Raw genomic sequence first — 24,996 nt, 5'->3', positions numbered from 1 at the left:
CTTAAAACAGATTCTTCAGTAAAAACAGCTTGGTTTTGATTTGTGTCAGACCTTCATATTTAACCCGAGTTGTATGGAGTTAGCTGCAAAACCCAACCTCAATGGACTACTTGCTTAAGCAACTATTTCGGAGATATATGATTTCGTTTAAAATTCCGTTGACCCATCAGATTGAAACCTTCCCACAGAAATTGCCTTCGCTGACAGCCATGGCCTGCCTATTACCTGTCATAGTCAGCGACCTGACCACGTACATCTAACTTTCTACCACTAAAAACCCGGTCTTAATTGTATACAGCTACGTAAAGTTATGCGCGGTTCCATCCGTCAAATAATATCGTGGGAGCGCTTACTACCAGATAAGGTAATCATAGCGGATAAGCGGATAAACGGTGCAATAAAGTTTACGCGCCTAGAGCCAAAGGACTCGCAAAAAATTGCGAGGCTATGGTAAAAATATCTGGAGTACGGGGATGACCTGAATCTTTCATGGCTAATCCTATACCCATCTCTAACAACCAAAGTGCGTGTCGCCTCCCATTACCGTCATAAAAGATCGTCTTCGGCGCTCCCAGACAGCCTTTAAAGGGCTGCCTTCACGTGCCGAACAGAAGAGACGTGTGCGTGCCGAACAGAAGAGACGTGTGCATGCCGAACAGAAGAGACGTGTGCGTGCCGAACAGAAGAGACGTGTGCATCCGGTGCCTGCTCCCTGGACCCACCCTGCATGACTTCTCTGCAGCTTAAATTAAAGATTTTTTTTAAAGTTTACACCTAAATAAAATCATTGCCTTTCATCAAAGTTAAGTGGGCTAAAACCGGTGGAGGTGGGCTGCGGGTCTTTAGTTCGGCCCCAAAAATTTACAAAATGGATAGCCCTGCCCACAGTTCTAAGTTATGGCCTTTCATGACTTGAGATCCTCTCGTTTCTGGGCTGGCGCATGCGAGCTTGTGCGCTCTTGTTCATCTAGATATATCTGATTTCATACAAATGTCATACAAATTCTGCTTCCTCTATGTATATGTTGTATTTCAGGTCACGAAGAGGAACCGCGGTTTGTGATACATAATGCGCAAAAGTACCACGCGGAAATGCAAGAACACCACGAGAAAACGTCAGAACACTCACACAAAACGACCATAGGCTTAGCTCCCCCGCGTAACTGACGAGCCCCTTAGGCGAGTTTAGGTAATACAAGTGGGTCAGCCGTCCGCTACAGTGGTAATTCTGTCATGGCCAGTTTGCAGCAACTCTGACGTCATAAAATCATTAATGATGTGATGCAGCGATGACGCATTGAGCAGCATATTTACTAAAAAGAACAACTTAAAAGTGGTCTTACGTTATCGAGAGCAGCCTTTACGCTTTAAAGCATACTGATATTTACAAATGAGCTTTCTCCATCATATCTGATTTTTTTCTCAATATTTTCTCATGTCAAACAGCCCTTTTACAACAACAAAAAATGCATCGTCTCCCTCTAAGTATGGGGTAATCAAGCCATCTTCTCGATCTCAATGCACAGCCTGCTGTCGACTTTGCAAGTGGACTTACCCTTTTATAGACATCGAACAAATGATCATCGGGGATCTTCCTGGGATCTGTCTCACGCAATCTGGAAACGTGGATCAAAGAGCTTAGCACATCCGGTATCCTAAGTTGTGCTGTTTGCAAAATGCACCGGAGAAGAAAGCTTACCGTTTGAATGATGACGAGACAAGATGATTTTCCATGGTAGAGACAAGCGATTATTGAAGTTTGAACACTTGTTTTGGTCTCCAGATACTTCCCCTTTGTACGTAAGAGCTCCATGGAATCTGACACCATTCTTGTCGTAAAGCTGTCATCGGCGTGACCGAAATGTCCCAGGTGGTTATGACATCTCATGAACATAGGTTATGGCCTTAAAAATCCCCCATTGCGGTGCTTTCTAGATTGAAGTAGTCTCAACAGAAGAGAGCTAAAAATGCAAATGCATCCAAACTACAAGGAAAACTGGGACTTCTTTTGCATGTGATACGCTTGTCCAAAAGCCTGTCTGAAATGAACAAACAGCACGAAATGACACCAGTGAGAGGATGAAAATGCGTCCTAAATCACACTCACTTGGTATTTTTCTCCTTATACGTGGCCTGGTAGCAGACCTCCACGATCCTTCCGTCAAAAGGTGAGCCATCCAGGTCCTTGACATTGAGCTGGAATAGAGTCGACTACTTAAAACGCCATTAGCGCGTACGGGTCCGACATAACGTACAGCTGCGCTAAAACTCAACATCTTTTGACACGGCCATCAAATCAACACGTCTCCGAAATATCTCCCAGGCCTTTTTATACTCCGATAAATTTTCGTTTCAATAATCATCAGATAACAATATTCCATTCCACATTCTCAAGCGGTGTGATGTCCAGACCTACGTACAAATGCCTGGAAGTGTATCCATTTGCATGCGATACGCCCGAGCCTCAAGCCTCACGAATGCACGCATGCGCGCATGCACACACTCACGTACATACGCACACGCACACACGCACACGCACACACGCGCACACACACACACACACGCACACACACACACACACACACACACACACACACACACACACACACACACACACACACACACACACACACACACACACACACACACACACACACACACACACACACACACACACACACACACACACACACACACACACACACACACACACACACACACACACACACACACACACACACACACTAGTGGAGGCGCGTAAAGCATACACACATGCATAGCCACAAACTGACTCGGCCGTAGAAGGGCAATCCGGGCTTGATGAATAATTGTGTGCTGTCTGGAACAAAGACGTCGTCGGGTTCAGCTTGCTTTCTACGCACACTACGCGTCTCTGATTGGCTGAAGACCCGTGCCAAACTCCTCCACCGTGATGTTGATGGTGGCCTGAGCAGAAAAGATCACAACGGCCATTTTTTACTGAAAAGATATAAGTGACCGCGACATACCAAAATGTGTACGCGAGAAAGCGCAGTGACGTTTTACTTAATGATGACACAATTCGAGCATACAACGGGGAGTATCGACAGTTGTAAGCGAAATAAGGATTCATCGATGTTGTTGTCTTCATATGACGCAAACGAAATATTGAACGAACACAAAATATGAAGTACGGCAGCACATCTCTACATGTATTAGCTCCCAGACCGTGCATTTAAGCCCAGTCTACAGCATTATCTCACCGACAGCCAAAAGGCCCAGCATTTTTTGTCTTGGGTCCACCATCTGCTTTCCTCAGGATGTTCATATCGTTTGAGTAAGGCCGAGAGCAAAAGAGAGAGAGAGAGAGAGAGAGAGAGAGAGAGAGAGAGAGGAGAGAGAGAGAGAGAGAAGAGAGAGAGAGAGGAGAGAGAGAGAGAGAAAAGAGAGAGAGAGAGAGAGAGAGAGAGAGAGAGAGAGAGAGAGAGAAGAGAAGAGAGAGAGAGAGAGAGAGAGAAGAGAGAGAGAGAGAGATAGATGAGAGAGAGAGAGAGAGAGAGAGAGAGAGAGAGAGAGAGAGGAGAGAGAGAGAGAGAGAGAGAGAGAGAGAGAGAGAGAGAAAGCAGATCAGTGTAAATAATCTATGATTTACTCACAACTGCGAAGAATGAGCGCTTAGGGAGCAGTCCATCCACAACCAGATCCGTCGAGGCGCAGCCTGTTTCATCGGTCTGCAACGACAAACACACGGTAGGGTAACAATGCATATGGAGGAAGTCTGGCTTGTTAGGAACATATCTATCGTTAGAATGTACGGCCGCCAAGTTCATGCGAACATCTTTCGACTCTGCGTCGCGGTACGCCTTCCACTATGCATTTTTCTCGATCGGAGAATTGAACGGGGCTGAAGGACTCGACTCAAAACCCATAGATCGCAGTCATTTTTAGACGTTGAATCAATAGAATGATCTGGTAGATCACGATGCCAACGGTCAATATACCATTAATAGATGGGGCCTTACAGGGGCCGGCCGTTGACATGGCCCCGGCGCCGCCACACCGACGCCAACTTGTTAATGACACTGGCCCAGCCGTCATGGTCATAGTTTCGTGTTATTTACAAAATATCGACCTGCCACTAACATTTCAAAAATTTCACGGCACTGGTTTCACGGCCGCGTGTCACTGAGGATGATAGAGCCATCACCACTGCGCTCACGTGCTGTAGTGAGCTTGCCACAGAAACTTGGAATTTCACGATCGGGGTTACATGTAACTTGCTCACAATAAGCGCAACAGTAGATTGTGAGCGAGTTACAACGAGAGAACAAGCAAGGGAGTTGCGTCAAGAAAACGAACAAACTAGATTGTAAAGTATACGGCGACTAGCAGTGAAGCGGTACGGCATTGCTCAGAGGCTGGAAGCATTTTACGTTGGAGTTGGGAACAGCATGTACTAGGTTCAGGATGTACTATAAAACAGGTTTTTCTATGGGTCAGATATATTCCGGCTAATCCACCCATTAGGTTCTTCCCATATCCATCCGCTACACGTTCGCAATAACCTGTACCCACCCGCGCCTCACCCATTCCAGCCATTCCGTTTCACGTCATGGAAGAAATGCATGAAATATTACACCTGACCTTGCAATGTTTTTAATTTTGCGATGTACCGCCAGTGGTTTTTTTTAAGGAAAATAATAATAAACAATGTACATGACATAGCGTTTATATATATATATATATATATATATATATATATATATATATATATATATGTATATATATATATATATATATATACTCAAACACACACACACGCACACACACACACACACACACACACACACACACACACACACACACACCACACACACACACACACATATATATATATATATATATATATATATATATATATATATATATATATATATATTTATGTTTATGCATACATTTAAATATGTATGTCTGTATACGCACATATGTGTGAATGTGTATATATATATATATATATATATATATATATGTATATATACTGATAATGATTAAACGTCTAGCAAAAGCTATCAGCAAACTGAGTGAGTGAACCTAAGCGCCCTCTATCACTGGTGGCTGCTAAAATGTACATGGATATTCAACGATCTGCACACAAAACATAGCTAAAACGTTTCTCAAAGGAATAGCTAAAGACAAATTTTAAAGACGTACCGATAAAAGCTGTAGCACTCAACCAATTCCTTTGGATGCAACACGTCGACTATACATTTGGCCTGTGACGCACCAGCAAGATCCACAGACATTTTTCAACCCCATCAACAACCCGCAGCTGTCCGCTTCTTTCGCCATGGAACCTGACGACAACTGTAGGTTATCGTTCCAAGACGCAAAGTCCAGATAATGAAGTGCATGTTCGGGACATTGGTGTCACGAATACCGACAATATCCAGAGCTTCCAGTCACATCAGCTGGACGCCGTCAAAAAGAGATTGTGCTATGTCCTCAACATCGCAAATACCATCCGCGGTGACGACGTGACTAAGGCAAGAAATGCAAACCTTCTAGCCGAGACAGCACGCACCAACGTGTACACAAAATGCTTCATAGACCAGACGTCAAAAAAACATGCTGAATAAGCAAAGCAGGCAAAGATCGAAAAAGCACCAATGGTAGCGCTACTTTATAAGTCAACAAACGATTGTCAAAGAAGGTGACATAAATATGCTGTCAAACCCCTATCAGGACGGTCTCAAGTGGCAGCACAACGTTCGGAAGGACACATACCAAAGTCTGGCCACACACCTGAACAGCGTAACAAGAACGGCACATGCCACACAGTTACCGAACGGCATGAGCAGCTCTTACAACGACACATGCCACACAGTTGCCAAACGGCATGAGCAGCTCTTACAACGACACATGCCACACAGTTACCAAACGGCATGAACAGCTCCTACAACGGAGAGGCACAATTTCATCGGCCTGTATGACGAAAAAGAGCACAGAAAGCCGACCATTCGGGTGAGACCGTAGAGTTGATTGTGGCGGAATATGCATGCATGGCCCGTAGACGGTCACCGACCAGCAAGGGACGAGATAACCATTATCGGCAGGAAGTAGTGCTTGAGAGTCACAAAGATCCAGTTGACAGCACACATGGCACTGACTGACAACCCAATTTGGCTCCGAATTTACGATACAAATCCACTAAAAAGATACATTATCCAGTCCCTTCCAGGATTGAATAGCGCCTGATGACGCTCGACAAATTAACTGGCGAAACGCTGTTAGCATCTTAGCCCAAGAGCCGTAGACGATAGTCCAAATGATTACTCCACCCGTAATACGCATACGTTGTCTCGGCCGTGTCTAAGCCATTCGGTCATGCTGTCGTTACTGCGAACCCTGCACTGAATGTGGCAACTGCGAAGGCTAGCAGTGAACATCACAGTGCTAACCATGGCAAAGCCGACACGCCCATGGACCCAGCCGCCAACTCACGGTGGAGGTGGCGTTGACACTGACAGGGCCGTCACGGTTGCGACTGTTCGTGACGTTCACCGTCACGGTGGCTCCAATCAGCGGCTGACCGAACGTGTACCTGCGGTAGGCAAGGTCAGCGGTCATCATCATGCGCAGAGCGACAGAAAATGGGGGGAGTGGGTGCGGGAAACTCGCTGCAGCCCAGGGGTGGCATTCCTTCAAACCGGTTGGGGGTTGATCTGATGAGGTTGACTTTACCTAACTCGCTCCCTACACCCACTTTTCCCCAAGTTTTGGTTACCTAGCTTTGTGCCTTCGATGTTACCAAAGCACTTTTAAATACATAATTTATTACATCCCAACTGGGGATAGTGGAGTGCAGATCTTTCGATCCCCATTTGTTTGCACCTAAACGCGTTAAACCATCCTGTCTTTTTCGTGAGAACCATACACGGATCCCAGAGTAAAAGTGGCAATTGTGCCGCAAGCTCTTGCTTCAACAACGCATCAGAGTCGCAAAGAAGTCATAGTAAGCTGAAAGAAACTGAAGACGGTGTTAATGTGCAACTGTCATTAATACAATCTGGCCCCGACGCAAACGTCAGGTATTTACTACACCTCGTTCTGCTATGTTAACTACTAGAGTTTTACTGAACAGCGTCAAATCCATTATCGCAAATGGCGACAGCGGTGGCGTTCAAAAACCGTTAAAGGGCAAACGTAATGAGGAACGATTGCAGTCATCGATGATCTCACATTCACCAGTCGTGCCTTCAGTAGACTGGGCGGACAACACAGGGCAGGGGCTTTACTGGAATGGTTTGATAATTATTTCGCTGAAAATCATATCAGCTTAAGACCGCCGTGCTGTGGATTTTTTTGGAATGATTTCGAACTTGAGACAGGTCTGTTCCTCGGTACTTTTGACAGCGTGAATGTCACCTTACCTCCGCCGAAGTCATACTTGCGCACCGCTGGGGCATTGCGAGTGGGGAGGGATGAATACGGAGGCATCGCAAGTCAGGAGCATACCGGTGCCGTTATGTTCCACGTTTTTCTTGAAAGTCAGATTATGAGTGCTAGGAGAGCTTGTTGCAGTATGACACGAATGGGCAGTCACCACGAGTGTCAAGCGACCGTACCGGTGACGTAACGGGCACCGTGTAGCGGGGCTGCCGTGAAATTGACACATATTGTCGCAGACCAAGGCGTAAACATAATGTTGTGCTTATACCGCATGTCAATGATCGGACCCTGCATTCAGCCCAGCCATGGATCCCACCGCAGCACGACATCTGACCTTGCTCTCGTATCAACTATGGATCCCGCCACGGCACGACATCGGACCCTGCATTCAGCCCAGCCATGGATCCCACCGCGGCACGACATCTGACCTTGCTTTCGTATCAACTATGGATCCCACCACGGCACGACATCGGACCCTGCATCCACCCCAGCCATGGATCCCACCACGGCACGACATCGGACCCTGCATCCAGCCCAGCCATGGATCCCACCACGGCACGACATCGGACCCTGCATCCACCCCAGCCATGGATCCCACCGCGGCACGACATCTGACCTTGCTCTCGTATCAACTATGGATCCCGCCACGGCACGACATCGGACCCTGCATTCAGCCCAGCCATGGATCCCACCGCGGCACGACATCTGACCTTGCTTTCGTATCAACTATGGATCCCACCACGGCACGACATCGGACCCTGCGTCCAGCCCAGCCATGGATCCCACCACGGCACGACATCGGACCCTGCGTTCAGCCCAGCCATGGATCCCACCACGGCACGGCATCGGACCCTGCGTTCAGCCCAGCCATGGATCCCACCGCGGCACGACATCGGATCCTGCGTTCAGCCCAGCCATGGATCCCACCGCGGCACGGCATCGGACCCTGCGTTCAGCCCAGCCATGGATCCCACCGCGGCACGACATCGGACCCTGCGTTCAGCCCAGCCATGGACCCCAACAAGGCATGAGACACACAAGCAGTGAACGCTTGCAGAACCGTTCGCCGAGCGGCAACGGAGAAAGACAATAGGCCCTGAGGCGAGAACGGTGGCAGGAAGTGTTTGACTTCGCGGCTAAGGTGTTCTTCGGGCTAGGTAAATTTGAACTAAAATACCATACAATGCATTCCATACGTCCACCATTTCAGATGTGTTGCTAGGGATCTTGAAAACCTAACTTTATGTTATAATAGCCTACGAAAGAAACTTGGAGAGATCGGTCTGCCCAATTTCGACAACTTGGGAACCACCCGCCGTAGCCGTTTTTACTGCGTTAAACCCAATACGTCCATTAACAACAGGCGGGCAGCACCAGGAGACGACGGGAAGAGCAGAGTTTCCTGCCACCAGCGGTCTGGTGAACCGAAAATCAACTCTCATGATATTTGGGGATACAGAAATACCTGGTTTCATGGTGCAATGTGGTCTGGCAATGGTATCTCGCACGGCGCAACAATCGGATCCCGCATGGTGCAACAATCCTCCGCATGGCGCAACAATCGGACATCGCATGGCGCAGCAATCGGACCTCGCATGGCGCAACAATCGCACCTCGCATGGCGCGACAATGCTCCAACAGGACTCGCTTTTGAAGGATACCTCATGACTTAAAGCACGATCTCCTGCCAATCGGGACTTACTTGGCACAAGCGTCGACGGTAATGGTCCTTTCTCCGTCAAGTAGGTGGGATGGGCTCTTGACCTCGACCTCGAATGTGGGCAGTACGTATTCTTCCACAGCAAAATTTTTTGTTTCCGAACTCTCAGTCGTCTTCACATGGATACTCCAGCTGCCCTGGAAGTCATTTTCAGCGGCTTTTATGTGACTTCTTAGCATGAAATGCTACGGCAGTGTATCAGCAGAAGTACCTGAATCGCATCTCCATGGGCGATTCATACAGCAGGGTGCAATTTCATATGAGAGTGGAGAGGGAGGGGGGTATAATTACATTAGGGAGACCCCTAGACCTTCATGCGACCTCACCAGGGGCGGCTCCTCGGTGAGCTGCACCTCCAGCTGGATCAGGCCTCCGCTGGTCTTGATGTCCCTCCACTGGGCGATGCGGATGTCGTCTGGGCTGGTCACCCACACCTCAGGAACCTGAGGTGGGTGGGCAAACGTGAAAGGAAACAAAAAACTTCTGCCACGTGGCCATTGTCGTACTTTATGTAAAGCTCTGCAGTCAACCGATTCCGCGACTCACTTCTTTCAGAATTAAGGCGCTTCTTTTCATGATGAAGGCAATCTAAAAGCCCCATTAGGAGCTGTGCACAGCTCCACACTACCTTTCCTTTCATCAGCAACAGTGTCGCCGCGAATGCCAAATAGGGACTTGGGCGGTACTGCACCACTACCTTCATGAATTTCTTGGCGGCAACTGCAGCTACCGCAAATCAGTCGGCTGTAAATCACAGCGAGGTCCGACAGCTCACGTTTTCGATGACAGGAGTGAGGTCATATCGCAGGGATATGACACGGATCAGGACTTTGTCTCCGGGGCGGTATTTCGGCTTGTCCGTCTGGATCAGCGTCACCAGCGTGAAGGCCTTGATGGACACCTGAAAAACAAAAAAACAACATTACGCCGGACGTCACCTGCGTCAACATCGAGAACGTTTACCTGGAAATGGTCTCGGCATTTGCAAAACTATTTGGTGCGCCATTAGCGCCTCGCTAATATTTGTTCTTGCAGCTGTATGACCTCCAGCGTTGCAGCACCGGGAACGCCGCAGCAATGCAGCACCTGCAGCGCCTTAGGAGCCCCTTTGCCGGTAAGGAATCCTTTTGTGTCAGTCAGAGTGCCTATACAGAGGCATCGCCGTGGATTTTTAGCTGTGCGGGGAGTTTGGTGGGACCACGGGGTCTCCTCAGAGGGGACATTTTAACACTGTCTTATTCAATAGGGACGGACATGAGTGATATGTATCTTTTTATGAAATTGCCAGCTGATATCAAAGCGAACAAATATCGACAGTTAAAAAATGTTCATGGCTAGGGTGGAGGGTAGGGGTGCCTTCTGGTCATCTAGTCAAGGTGTCTCGCTGTCGTGGAACAAGATCATCTGTTTCCGAAAGAGGCATCCTGATGCATAGAGGAGTTAACAGGATGCGGCTGATTGACGAAGGGGGTCTCAAAATGCAACGAAGGGGCCTCATTATCACAAAACAAGGCATCCTGATCATGAGTCGCGGTCATTCGATGCATTTAAGAGAAGTACTGTTCCAGAAATTGAGCCTCCAGACTAAAAAGGATGCCTCCTAACCCAGAACAGCGTCTGCTCGTTTGTAACGGGGCCTCCTGGGGCAGCAAAGGGACTTCCTTAACTAATATTAAGCCTTCTAATCTAGCGGATAGGCTACCCACATTCCAAAACGTAACCTCACGATCCAGAAAACTAGCTTTGTGATGTAGAAAAGCGAGCTTTGATAATGACTGGTAGCTACAATGCCTGTTGCTTGGAGAAACGTCCTTCATGAAAGTTTTAAGGGGGAAGAAACACGCTCTTGCCTTCTGCCTATCGGTAGGAGGGGGGGGGGGGAAGACAACTGCTTCTTCTGTGTCTATTTCAATGCAGGGTCACATTCTCTGATCAGAACGCCTCCTACGCCAGGAAGGGGATCGATGTGTGATGCATCGCTTCTAATGACTACCGCATTGATTACGGGGGGGGGGGGGGGGGGGGGGGCGTGTCACCAGAATGGTAGCCGGTAAGAATATAGTGCTTGGACGGGAAGACTCTTCAGTCCCTGACAGGGACAGGCAACGGTCCCCTTGGCGTTCTATCAGGGGACCCTCTGCCCTGAAAAAGTAAGGGGTTCTCCCGGGTTTCCATCGGCGTGGCACCTAAATGAATGCGCCCGTTGGCATCAGCAAAAGCAGATGAAAAGTTGAGAGCGTGAGAGCCTATTGCTGTGCTGTTTCCTCATCAAGACCGCGGCTGCGTACAGGCTCCACTGGAGCTCTTCATCAGGAGACCGTCGCATCATCCAGCGCATCTGCGAATAACTGCGCGGACTGCTGCTGAAAACTGCATCATGCTTCCATCACCCCATGGAAAAGTGCTTATCACAAAAACCAAAAGTTTGGGTCGACTCAGCTTGCACAATTTATAAATATTAAGACGTGACCCACCCCGTCTATGGTCTTACTACTGTGAACTAGCTTGTGCATGAGACGTGAAATGCAATGAAATCAGATTGATAAAATGGCACTGCATGCAAAAAAACATGAATGGAAAAAGCAAGGAAGAAACGTGGATGCAAAAAAACGCTGACACGCATGATGACTATATGCACTATTGTGTCATTAGCATACTCTGGAATACGCACTGGAGACGTCTCTGAGAAGAGCAGTCCGGCGGCGTTGGCAATGGTGAGAGCCAGTTGACCCGTTCCAATGGACGCCGAGCGCAGCACGACCAGATAAAAACAGTGCTCGCCATCAGCTGAGAAGGATGGCAGAGTCAGTGCAACAGCCAATCAGAAGGGCTGATCGGAACCTAGCCAATGAGAGCGTTAGTGAGGGCCGATGACACCTCGGGGCCTTTACTAGCAACATGGCTCTTCTCCACTCCACACGCTACCCTAGGGTTAATACCCACCTATTATCCACACGTTTTCTGTTGTGTCTACCCGTCACCCACCCGTTTAAATTTTCCAGCGATTCCGTTATGAATTATGGAAGAGTTTTGCGGAATATTGCACCCAAATTTACTGTTGTGTGCTAATCACTACCAAAGTAGTTCGAACTGAACTCAATGTAACAAAAAAGTGCAAGTAACAGCAAAGTGCATAGCTTTTTAAGCATCTACCTGATATTTCCCTAATACCTTGCACATGCCCACATCTACGCCCACAACATGGTGCGTCACGCAGCGAACCAGCGGCTTGAAAGCAGTACGAAGCTGCGTCAAAAGATACCTCTGAGATTGTATTCTCTGCTAGATGGCAGTAGGTGAATGTTTGCTCATATTAGCTAAACTTACTTACTTATGTAAATTTTTTGCCGCAATTTTCCAACGCAAATAAACCAAGAATACTTTTAAAGCAGTTCGAAACCAGATGTTCCTGCCATTTGTTGATTTAAACAAACATTTCTCAATATTACAGCTGAATTCCACGCAATAGAAAGACTAAACGCCTAAAAGAGGAATGCATGCCACATTGATTGCATCCTTTGCCCAGATCGATATTGACATAACACTACACTTGCAACGCTTACCATAAACGGCGCCTGTTCCCGTATTCAAGACACCGATGCGCTGCTCAGTAACCAATGAGCGTGTATGAAGTGCTCATGGAACTTTACTAATTATTTCCTTTTTAATAGCCAACACGTACACACACACTGCTGCCAAGTCCTAGTATGGCAACGGTCAAAGCAAGTGTCAAGACTTGTCGATGCTTTGTCGTCTCGATTTTACCAGCTTTCTTACCAACCATCTTAATCAAAACACAAACACGTTATAGGCGTTGTTATGAATGCCACAAATCAGGTAAGATTAAGAGCGATTACATCAGGGGAAGTTTGAATAGTCCGTACGTATTCAATCAAGTGAAAATAATGGTTTTCCTTGTAGTTTTCCTCGGAAAAATTAGGTAAAATGTGACTAACCTGCGCCCTGCTGGGCCCTTCTCCGTAACGCGGGCTGACAGGCCATCGCTAGTTCGCCGAATGTGACACTATGGTTTCCTAAAAGCTTGCACAAATCAACCCTTTACTCATTTGATGTGGATACGGATGGCTTTATCCGACACTTGCAGTCTTCTCGTTACTGCCAGTCACAACGGCAGGGGCAATTACTAGCCGCCAATCATGGTGGCAAAGCAATGGAGTTAGACAAAAGGACAGCCACCGCGACAAAAGATCACAACTGGGTAATCCGGTACACTGGGTATCAGTGTTTATCAGTATCAGGGTCAGTATCAGGTAACAGTGTCAATGAGCTTGCGGCGCGGGGGTATCGTCGGTAATTGACAACCACTCATCAGTATGTAGAATGTCACTGATGCCTCACCGCACGTACGTCACAGAGAGTGAATTAAGTATAAGTGGACCTGAAGGGGTTGAAATCCAAGACCCCACTGTATACGGCCCTTTAAAACTCACCGTCTACCGTGTCCGGTATCGGCTCCACCTGCAACGACGAGATGTCGCTCTCAGTCTCACGCGAGAGGGTGAGGCTCACGTTCCGCCCCGGCCCGGGCAGGTTGAAGAGCTTGACGCATACGTGCTCGTTGGTGCCGGTTTGTATCCTCTTGGGCGCCGTGAAGAGGAAGCCGCTAAGGAAGGGGATGACGTCATCCGTTAGACGCGCTGCATGACTGGGGAGGTCCTGCATCACAGCTGGGCTGGCGGAGTCCTAGAACAGTTGGAGGATGAGGCAAACGGCAAACTATGCACCACCTTATGCTACGATACTAAAATCCCGCATGTCCGCTCCCGCCCACGTGTACAATTTTGCGACGGTTCGAAAGGGCATGAACGAGCTGAGATATGGCTGCAGCCCAACATGAAGAAGGGCAAGAAGGTACTGAGCTGCGAAAGCGGGCAAAACCACGCCTGTGCGAATCTTCGTCCGACGCAATCTTTGCCGATTTGCGTCGCACGTCACAAATCCCAGGCAAAATTTCATTACATTCCGGGTTCTAATGGCGGCAGGCCGCTAGCTGTAACACGTGGGTTTGCGAGGTGATAATTCCGAACGATGACCGGCATAACGCAAAGCCATTTCTTAAGTGTGGAGTGGGCTACGGCAGGGTTCGCGCAAGGCTTGGTATGCGGTACTGAGGGAAGACGTGTGACCTGTCTTAGGTAAACCTTGCGTGTTGCCAAAGGGAGTATGTCCCTCTCCGCTTATGTACGTGAGCCGGAGTGTTAATTTGGATCCTTTTGCGATGGTCCTAGCCCCCTCGAACCAATGCTCATTAACACGCCCCCACGTGGCCTGTTGAATTACCTTCGCGTGGTGGTCAATTTAACTTCCTCTGACACCCCCCAAAAAACTAACGGAGCTGGAGAAACAATCCCATAGAGTGGTTTGGTCTGTATGCAAACTCACTTGTGCTAAAATTTGAGGATCCTAGGTCATGACATTGGGATCAAATAAGGTCGAACAAGGTCAAACTCAAAATTTATGTTCAAAGTGCCCCAGACCTCCTCATGGAACCACTTTGAGCGTACATACCGGTGGTAAGAAAAATATCACTAGTTTTTATTGAACTTCCGTGACCTTGTTTGACCTTGGGAAGGTCATGGTGGCCAAAGTCCTGCAGAATTACTACTGTTTTGGCATTTGAAAAGCGTCACGGATTATGCTAGGAAATATGCTACAATAACGAAATGTTGGCCTGAGCATCTTTAGGTCGGTGACCTGCTACGACTTTAAAGAAATTCAAAGAATATGTCTGCTACGGCCCATGTTATTAGTGAGTTTAAAAGGAGCACCAGAACCTAACCCATAAAGCAAGCTGTCCAGTAAAAGAGCATATTGGTTTTGACCTTGGTCTGACCTTCATACATGACCCTTTGTCAATGGAATTCGGCTTCAGCTGACACACCGTTGTCACATCAGATTGAACGATTTCCTAGAAATGGCCTTAGTCGACCAACACCACCTGGCTTTGACCTGCCATAGGTCAGTAGCCTTGCAAGGTACATGCTATTTGAGTGCCAAAAGATCCACTATTGGATTGGCTTTAGTTAGACAAAGCTTGGTGCGGCTATGTAGCGCCTTTTGGAAATCATTTCGGAAAACCCTTCGCGAGGAGAGAAGTCAAGTTCACCCTAATCAGAGCGCGTATTAAAACTCGTAATGTTTGGTTGGGTTGGGTCTGCGCAATACGTTTTCGTATTGCTGTAGTATGATTTTCACCATTTTGTCATCTTTCGCTATGGCTCGACAGAGACGACGAGGAAGGCTATCAAAACCTCTGGCGTGCCAAGCACCCAGCATTTGGGCTTTTTCAGTGTTGGCCTTCATCTCTTCATGGCAAAACCACTGGTGAATAAAACAGCATGTGCATTGCTCAATACGTAGCTGAAGCCCGTCTAAAATACCTCGACTTTGTTCCCCTTCGACCAAGAAGGGGAACGTGCTTGAACCATCAGGACCTCACACGCGTCCGGCTGCTTGAAAACTGCCGACATCGTCAGGGAACTAGTGGGTGTCAGCACCATGAAGTGAACACCATTAACAACCTGGGGACGAGGGACAGTACCGAGCACTGCCGAGTAACGTCGCTGGCCGCAAGCGAGCGCCATGTACCTGGGCCACAGCTGACCGGAGTCTCACACAGGGCCACGATGAATGCTGCGACAGCACTCTGCCAGGTCTGCGTCCCGCACCCGTCGATCAGCTCGCTCCACTCGTGGGACTCTGACGCTGTGAGATAATGGATGCAAATGAGTGCAGTCTCCCGCAGTGGCTAATCTTGCCTTTGCCTCCATGCACAAACCCAAGACTGTTGATTGCAATCAAATCTTGCGAAATATTTGCACGCCCATGAGGTGGATAAACGCGGCCAATAACGGCAAATTCGTATATATCAAACCGATCGTGTCGGATCCAATCCACGACCGCACGACCCATCTGTTGTTCCAATATTCGTTCGGGGCTATATTACACGTGTACATTTGAGCAGCTCATTTTCCTGTGACAAGAACTCTCGCCTGGATATATCGCTCTTTCTAGCCCTGACATCAACAGGCCACAGTCAACCCTCCGTTACTTTGCTGTCAGTTACTGTCAGTATCCGTCAGTTACCTGGATAGAGCGCGCGTTTGAGCGACGGACGTGAACTGGATCTGGCATTCCAATGCATCAGGGCCAGATGCCAGTTGACATAGGGTGCTGGCCCAACACTCCATTCTGGGTCTCGGTATCTCTGGTGTGCCTGACTACCACCGTCCCGCCTGCCCCGGTCCCTGTCTCCGCCTCTGCGGCCTCTTCTGCGCCTGAATGCTGCCGGTCCGACCGGCCGCCGTCTGGCCGGTAGTCCGCTGTACAGCGCTCTCGCTCTCAGACGCTGCGGCGGCCGCCGGGCAGCCCTGGCCCTGACAATGTTTAGCCTGCAGCTCTTTAGCTCAGCTTTTTCGCTCACGCTCTGTTAAGTGTCCGGTCAGGTTGGTACGTCACTGTTAATACGTTGGAAACGCCACCTGCTTGACGACTGGCATTTCATCATCCTAGTGCCGGTATGTTCCGTACGGCTCGCTGCACCCAGAACCGTTGCTATCCAAAACGGAGTCCAGAGGGCCAAGCACACCTCATGCCACGGACAGGCTGGACGAGTGGCTTGTTTAAGATACACTGCTCGGATTGCTGGCGTCAACTGAGCCTGTGCACCAGGTGTGGGGCTGGGGCCGGCCGCAGTACCCACTGAGCATCACCAGGTGTGGGGCTGGGGCCGGCCGCAGTACCCACTGAGCATCACCAGGTGTGGACTGGGGCCGGCTGCAGTACCCACTGAGCATCACCAGGTGTGGACTGGGGCCGGCCGCAGTACCCACTGAGCATCACCAGGTGTGGACTGGGGCCGGCTGCAGTACCCACTGAGCATCACCAGGTGTGGGGCTGGGGCCGGCCGCAGTACCCACTGAGCATCACCAGGTGTGGACTGGGGCCGGCCGCAGTACCCACTGAGCATCACCAGGTGTGGGCTGGGGCCGGCCGCAGTACCCACTGAGCATCACCAGGTGTGGACTGGGGCCGGCCGCAGTACCCACTGAGCATCACCAGGTGTGGACTGGGGCCGGCTGCGGTCACCAACGCGCAGCACCAGGTGTGGGGCTGGCGCCGGCCGCGGTCGCCACTGCGCAGCTCCAGGTGTAGGGCAGATGATGATGATGACTTGGGGTTTAGGGCGCATCGACTGCTGTAGGTCATGCAGCGCCCATAACTATCAAGTTATGCAGAGCCGTCAATCAGAAAAGTGCATCAATCAGGTCACCCTAAAAAGCCTTGATGATCAGCCCTTGCATCATGATGAAAAGATTACTGGGAAATCTATAGCGCGAAGAAACTGGAGCACTTTACCAAACTTGACGGCGTTCAAAGAATCCCCTAAAAAGTCACAAAGCGAGCGACTTTGGACGTGGTGTCCGAAAAACTGCGCTCTCGTTGCAGTAAGGTGGCGGCAAGCGACCAGTACGTGATGCACGGTCAGCGGGTCAGAGCATCGACTGCAGCATGGCCTGTCGCCAGCCAATAGCAGGTAACGGTGCGTAGCATATCTGTGACCTATTCGTGACCGGTAAAGGGCAACTTCTTCCACCCTATTGTCCCGAAAGCACGACTGCCATAGTCCAATACGGGGTTTCACGGACTGCAGCTTGCGCTCAGCGGGTTCCAGTGGAACTGCCATCGCTTCTGCGTAAACAACGACACTGCGCGGTACATGCCTTGAGCTGGTAGTGGTGTTATAGGTATGGGTGTCCCTGTCTTAGCGCGTTTCGCTGCCGTGTCATCAAGATCATTTCCGCATATCCCCACGTGACTTGGGATCCAGCATAGATCGACCGTTTTTCCTGCTCGATCCAGTGAGCTAAGACGCGATTTAATGTCCTGGACCGGTGGATTCGACGGGGAGAAGCCGCCAACAGTCAGGAGACTGCTCAAGGAGTCGGAAAGAATAAAATGCAAATTGCTATCGTCCACTTAAACAAAACAGAGAGCTTTGCTGCTGGCTATAAGCTCGGAGGTGAAGACCGACGCGTGTGAAGGCAGTGTGAATGACCGTGTTGTGGATCCACACACAGAGGCGCACGCTACACCTGCGTCCGTCTTCGAACCATCCGTATAAGTCATCATGTACCCGTCAAGAGAAGCTATGTGTTCTAAGGCTGCCCCTTTAAGTTCCGTCATGAGAACGCGTTGACTTTACATGCTTGATAACGAAACATCCACTCTTGGCGATGCTAGCTCCTAAGGAGCAGTCTTCATGGGTTTACGTCTGATGACACGTCGTAGGTTCAGGCCGCTCGCGTCTAAAAGTTCTCTCATTCGTACACAAAAGGGGGAAGTTTGTGGAGACCGTTGACGTAGAAAAAGCCTTCGTAAGTTACGCGAAAACATTGCTTTGTAGGTGGGATGATCCGGGAACTGCGCCAGCTTGCACATGTGGCGTAGTCCCAGCATCTGCCTTCGCAAAGCTAGTGGGGGCTCGTGGCGAGTCTTGGTGCTGGGCCACTAGCGGCTGTTGGTGCTGACCTACTGACGAGTGTTGGTGCTGGGCCACTGGCGAGTGTTGGTTCTCAGCCACTGGCGAGAGTTGGTGTTAAGCCACTGACGAGTGTTGGTGCTGAGCCACTGGCGAGTGTTGGTGCTGAGCAACTGGCGAGTGTTGGTGCTGAGTCACTGGCGAGTGTTGGTGCTGAGCCACTGGCGAGTGTTGGTGCTGAGTCACTGGCGAGTGTTGGTGCTGAGCCACTGGCGAGTGTTGGTGCTGAGCCACTGGCGAGTGTTGGTGCTGAGCCACTGGCGATTCTTGGTGCTGGGCCACTGATAAGTGTTGGTTCTGAGTCACTAATAAGTGTTGGTGCTGAGCCACTGATTAAGGTTGGTGCTGGGGCACTGATGAGTGTTGGTGTTAAGCCACTGATGGGTGTTGGTGTTAAGCCACTGATGGGTGTTGGTGTTAAGCCACTGATGGGTGTTGGTGTTAAGCCACTGATGGGTGTTGGTGTTAAGCCACTGATGAGTGTTGGTGCTGAGTCACTGATGAGTGTTGTTCTGAGCCACTGGTGAGTGCTGGTTCTGAACCACTGACGAGTGTTGGTGCTGAGCCACTGATGAGTGTTGGTGCTGAGTCACTGATGAGTGTTGTTCTGAGCCACTGGTGAGTGTTGGTTCTGAGCCACTGGCGAGTGTTGGTTCTGAGCCACTGATGAGTGCTGGTTCTGAACCACTGATGAGTGTTGGTGCTGAGCCACTGGCGAGTGTTGGTTCTGAGCCACTGATGAGTGTTGGTTCTGAGCCACTGGTGAGTGTTGGTTCTGAACCACTGATGAGTGTTGGTGCTGAGCCACTGGCGAGTGTTGGTTCTGAGCCACTGATGAGTGTTGGTTCTGAGCCACTGATGAGTGCTGGTTCTGAGCCACTGGTGAGTGTTGGTTCTGAACCACTGATGAGTGTTGGTGCTGAGCCACTGATGAGTGTTGGTTCTGAGCCACTGGTGAGTGTTGGTTCTGAACCACTGATGAGTGTTGGTGCTGAGCCACTGATGAGTGTTGGTTCTGAGCCACTGATGAGTGTTGGTTCTGAACCACTGATGAGTGTTGGTGCTGAGCCACTGATGAGTGTTGGTTCTGAGCCACTGATGAGTGTTGGTTCTGAACCACTGATGAGTGTTGGTTCTGAACCACTGATGAGTGTTGGTTCTGAGCCGCTGCGCTACCGTCGTCCCCGGCGGTTACGGTGAAGTAACAGTGCGTCAGTTACCATGGGACGGAAGGCATTGAATTGGAACCACAAGCGCAATGTCGGGTGGTTTTGGCTGCTTTCGGCCATTGTTTCTTTGATGGCAAGGCCGTATTTTCGTAACGCACATTTCATGGTAGGCTGTGCAGTAAAGGCGGTAAAACTTCATTTATTACGCGGTTTTGCTATTCTAGAGCTTCCGATTTTTTCCACAAATGCGCCAGCTTGACTGCAAAAATAGCAGCATGTATATTTACTTTCATTCCTTTTCTTAGCTCGCCTAAATTGCTAATTTCCTTAGAGCGTGTGCATTCCGACTCAGCTGCTGATGGTGGGCGCAAAATGGCCCCGATACCGACGCGCCCTTAAAAACCAAATCACCACCACTCACCTGCTGGTGACGGGGAGGGTTCGGGTCGCATTATGGGCTCGCTATTTGGCCTTGGCTGGCATGGGCTGCAGCCGGTAGCAGCGGGCTGTGTAAAGGTCAAGTGACGTCAGACGGTAAGATGGGCACCAAGCATTCCATCACGCCAAGCTTTCGCCTTTAAGTTATTCCGCTGTCCGGGATTCTCATGTTTGGGTGGCAGTGTCGAGACCCATGAAATAACAACCAGGTGATTCCACCACCAAGCCATCAAAAGGTTAGGAATTATGCTTGACTCCGTAGTGAATAAACACGTGGCAACTGACCCATTGGACTGTATCTTTATAGCATAGCAAATCAGGGTAAATGACCATGGATGCCTACCACCCACTCTTCTGGCATGCAATGAAAACCCACCACACAGCAGCCTCTTCAGCTCACTTCGATTCTGACTGAGCTTCATTGTCACACACACTGGCCCACACCGTTGAACGAATGGGCCGGTCATCCATCACTCCGTCCCTCTGATCTGTCAGGTCATCCATAAATCCATTCCTCTGAGGAGTCTTGTCATCCATCACCCCACCCCTCTGATCTGTCTGTTCACCCATCATCCCATCCCTCTGGCCTGTCTGGTCATACATCGCCACATCTCTCTGGTCTGTCTGGTTATCCATCAGCACATCCTCTGACCTGTCCGGTCATCCATCACCCCGTCCCTCTGACCTGTCTGGTCATCCATCCCTCCATCTGTCTGACCTGTCTGGTCATCCACCACTCCGTCCATCTGACCTGTCTGGTCGTCCATCCCCACATCCCTCCGACCTATCTGGCCATCCATCACTCCATCCGTCTGGCCTGTCCGGTCATCCATTACCCCGTCCCTCTGGTCATCTGTTGCACCACCCCTCTAACCTGTCTGCTGCCAAGGGCACGTGGCTGGATCAGGACTGTTCCGCACAACAACGTTATGCTGTGGTATAGGCTAAAGTTCCTTGTTTGATATCTGAAAGCCGAAGCGAACACGAGCGCGAGGGGACGTTGTTCGCACTAGCTGTTTTCCCGATAGATAAATGAGGTGACAAGCGATTCAAAAGTTTGTTAAAGGTATGTAGGAATTATGAGTACATAATAAGCATTCCATAAGGAAAAGATCGTCTCATGCAATTCCATGAACGTGCAGGAAGTAAAACACACGCATCCGACTTAGCATAAATTTTGTATGTTAAACGATGCCCTTTATTGACAGTCTTCAACCCATGGCTTTAGTTCACCCGAATTCTAGAAAAATACTACGCCTAGGAACCAGCAATATGCATCAGTCGAGAGCGATGGATGCCGGTTGTCTCATTATTGTAAACATCGGTGCTGTGTGGAGTAAGGCGGGCTCTCAGGATCATATCGTTCAATAATAAGTCACTTGTGATTACATGTTTTAACATGTTTTACAATTTATGCAAAAACAAGTCTAGCAGAACGTTGCTGATGAAAGGTGCGAGGTTAGAAAATAAACGCTACAACGTTCTAAAAAGGTGTCAAAAGTTCCTTTGAGTGAGTGGTTATTGTGACCGTGCTACCCATATCCACAACATGAAATGAAGAAATGTTTTGAAGAAATGTTTTGACAGTTTTTATTTGTTTCCGGTTATATTCTTCTAGACAAAGCAATGAAGTAAGGTGATCAAACTTCAGACCAAGTAATACAATTATACTTCAGGTCAAGTAATCTTATCAGACTTCATCCGGGAGTCTTCGGACTTCACTTTTCTCAATGAGTAAATCGAAAAGCATTATTTTTTACGACCAGCCAGGCAGCTCCCGAGATCTCAGAGGGGAGAACGGCAAATTCCACGCTATTCACCCGAAATACAAACTGATCCTACCATTTCGACGTAGGTGGCGGTGTGCAAACGTGGTACAATTATATGTACCGGCATCCACAAGCATTCAAAACATGTTATTTGATATTGTACTGTGCATTGCGTACTTATTTGTGCCTTGACAGAAGTGCGAAACAGACATTGTCATAGCGGGCAGCGTGTGATGTGCCATTCGTAACACAATTCAAATGCAGGTGGTGTTGGTAAGCTGCATCACCCCACCTGCAGCGCTTCTGAGCTGTATTGGGAGTTGTGCCTTGGCGTGGGGCTCGTCTCAAGTGTGGTATCCTGTGCCCTGTATTCGGTCGGCAGTGTTCAGCTCACAATGGAGCCGACACGCTACCGTTGCGCAATTACCGCGCATGTATACAACTCGTCTCGCCACGGTAAAGAGGACATGCAGCTCAGCGGCGGACGGAAGCACATTCAGGCGGGTGGAGTACCAGCAGCTGAACGGTTTACCTTTCAGGCGCCTTCACTGCTCCCGCCGCCGCCACGCATGTCAGCAGCAGCACCACCCACGTCTTCATCACGATTTCTGGGAAGTCGCCAGGCCCACTACTGACCCAGCCGGCGACTCTCGGAAGCCGATAATGCCGCGACCGCCGCAGCGCAGGTGAGGGCGCCACTGTCGCTCGGCCGGCCCGAGGGCCACGTACGGGCTGCGTGGAGCGCCCTCTGGTGGCGAGCTGGAAAACTGTCCGTGGAGCCCCTGCTATCGTTGACACCATTGCAGCTGTGATGAAGCCGCCTGTGTTGCCGGGAGCGTCTGAGAGCGAGTTTACCCTGTCCCGTGCTCGCCGTTTCCATAGGCACGTGTGGGTGGTCTTTCACAAGGCCGCCAGGCGGGGGGAGGGGGGGGGGGGGGGGCAGGGAACCTGGAGATCCGGTTTGTTTGACGACTGCTAGACAAGCATGAATCAGCGCCTGGAATACCCGGGTCCGCGGAGACGAAGTGTGGTTTTGTCAGCTGCAAGGATTTGGTGGCAGCTAGCCGGCCTGCACCGGGCTCAAGTCCATGTCAGGGTTGGGTGCACGCTTTTGGGTGGAAAAGAGTGGCTGGTTGTCGTGTTTTCTTTGAGATACATTTGTTATAAAATTATGGAGCACTCCCCAGGTACGCCACACAATGATCTACGAGGTGACATTTTCCATCTGACAATGGCGACTTCAACACCAAGTCCGTACATTTTCTCGCATGGCGTGGTGAGCAATACGTTGCAGACAACAAATGTGCAGGAAAGAAACACGCACCCGTTTTCGCGGACTTCATTTTTGGGAAATAGGTAGTGTTATGACAATGGCTAAATTGTGCTGATTGAGTCCGAGATATGTGTAGCCTACACCAAGGCCGCATGCACTGATTATCTGGCTGGGTGGTCCCATGCTACCGAGCGGATTATATTAAAAAGCCGGTCGGACATTTCGCAACTATTCTGGCATTAGGCTTCTGTATCACAGGGCTCAAAGAGTCACCCGGTAACGGTGACAGTTTGACTGGGCTCATTTGGCGCCGATCTAGGTCAGCTAATTGCTCAAACGGTGGTAGCCCTTATCTCTCAGCTCTCCTTTTGGACGACAGAATGTGTCATGACGCGTTGTGCTTCCGTTTGATAACAACAGTAGGTACGACTAGAGAGCTCCCCAATAGAACCTCTGACTGACACATGACTTTCCGTCTTATTGTGCACTCTCATCGTAAATCATCATATCCACATTCATTGTCAGAGGTCCCCGACCAGCCCAAGAGGCCCTCTAGCATCCGGGGTCCAGTCGTCATCCCTGTTCAGCAAGCGAAACTCTAGCCGACTCAGACCCCTTGCCGACACAGGACCCTCTGCTAGGCACTGTGGATCCCTGACCGACCCCCTGACTGACCCCCTGACCCCCGAGTGGTCTCATCGCTTCAGGAGTCCCAACTAATGTCAATCGCGAATCATGGCCTTGTCCTTGAATCATGGCCTTGTCCTTGTTTGGGGAATGGCCTCCCGGGGCTCAGACTGCAACAGAGTCGACTGATGGTCAACCCGTCAACCGTCAACGCCGACTGATGGCCAACCCGTCAACCGTCAACAGAGCCATCAGGATCCGATCAACCCGGGGACGCGGGCGAAGGGGCACGACGACCCTGAGAAAACGAGGATGAGGCGCAGTGAGAGGACCAGATGCGAGAATTCGGGTGAGGAGGAGAGAATGGGCGGGACAAGGGGCAGGAGCTCACGCACTGGCAGGGGTGCAAGGCCCTGAGAGGAACAGCTGGCGCTGTCAACCTGTTACCACGGCTGGAACCCGAGGGGGCGCTAGTTACCTACACCGGCTGAAGCCTGTGTGATGGTGTGCCTGTGCCTGGATGGATGGAAGCCTGTGTGATGCATCATGAAAGGAAAACAGAAAATACTCAAATAAATACGGTACTTGCAGTGTGACAGCCTCAGCCAGCTGCAATAAACTGAGCATGACATCGCAGTTTTCACTCTGTTTCTTTTGCCTGTGAAACAGTTAGAAGAAAACTTATTTAAAATTGACATATTTTGACATTCTGCTTTAAACGTCAGCTTGAAGTTTAGCTCCACAAAGTTGGGAGGCAAACTTGCGGTTGGAGGGAGTAAATTTACATGAGGGGGGGGGGGTCACCCAAAATATTAGAAATTGGCAGACGTGGTCGGTTAAATATACGTTTCATTCTAACAGAATGGGAAATTATAAATCAAACCTGCAGCCACTGCATAATGTAAGGGTACAGCCCACCGAACACAACTGGCGGCACGCAGTCGTATTCTTGACGCCAGGGAGAGGGAGGGCTAGCCGAACCTATGATACCCAAACTGGTGCTCGAGAAG

The 24,996-nt window shown here is 49.7% G+C and overlaps 1 pseudogene; it reads right to left on the bottom strand.

The window, feature by feature from the left end:
* The window catches only part of LOC119104365 (alpha-1-inhibitor 3-like), a 54,778-nt pseudogene extending 32,061 nt beyond the window's left edge, over positions 1–22,717 (bottom strand).
* Between the last annotated feature and the right edge of the window lie 2,279 nt (positions 22,718–24,996).

The sequence above is a fragment of the Pollicipes pollicipes genome, unplaced genomic scaffold (assembly GCF_011947565.3).
Source record: "Pollicipes pollicipes isolate AB1234 unplaced genomic scaffold, Ppol_2.1 Scaffold_6052;HRSCAF=7182_pilon_pilon_pilon, whole genome shotgun sequence".
NCBI classification, from domain to species: Eukaryota; Metazoa; Arthropoda; class Thecostraca; order Pollicipedomorpha; family Pollicipedidae; genus Pollicipes; species Pollicipes pollicipes.
The sequence above is the reverse complement of the archived record's forward strand: the minus strand, read 5'-3'. Positions and strand labels throughout refer to the sequence as shown.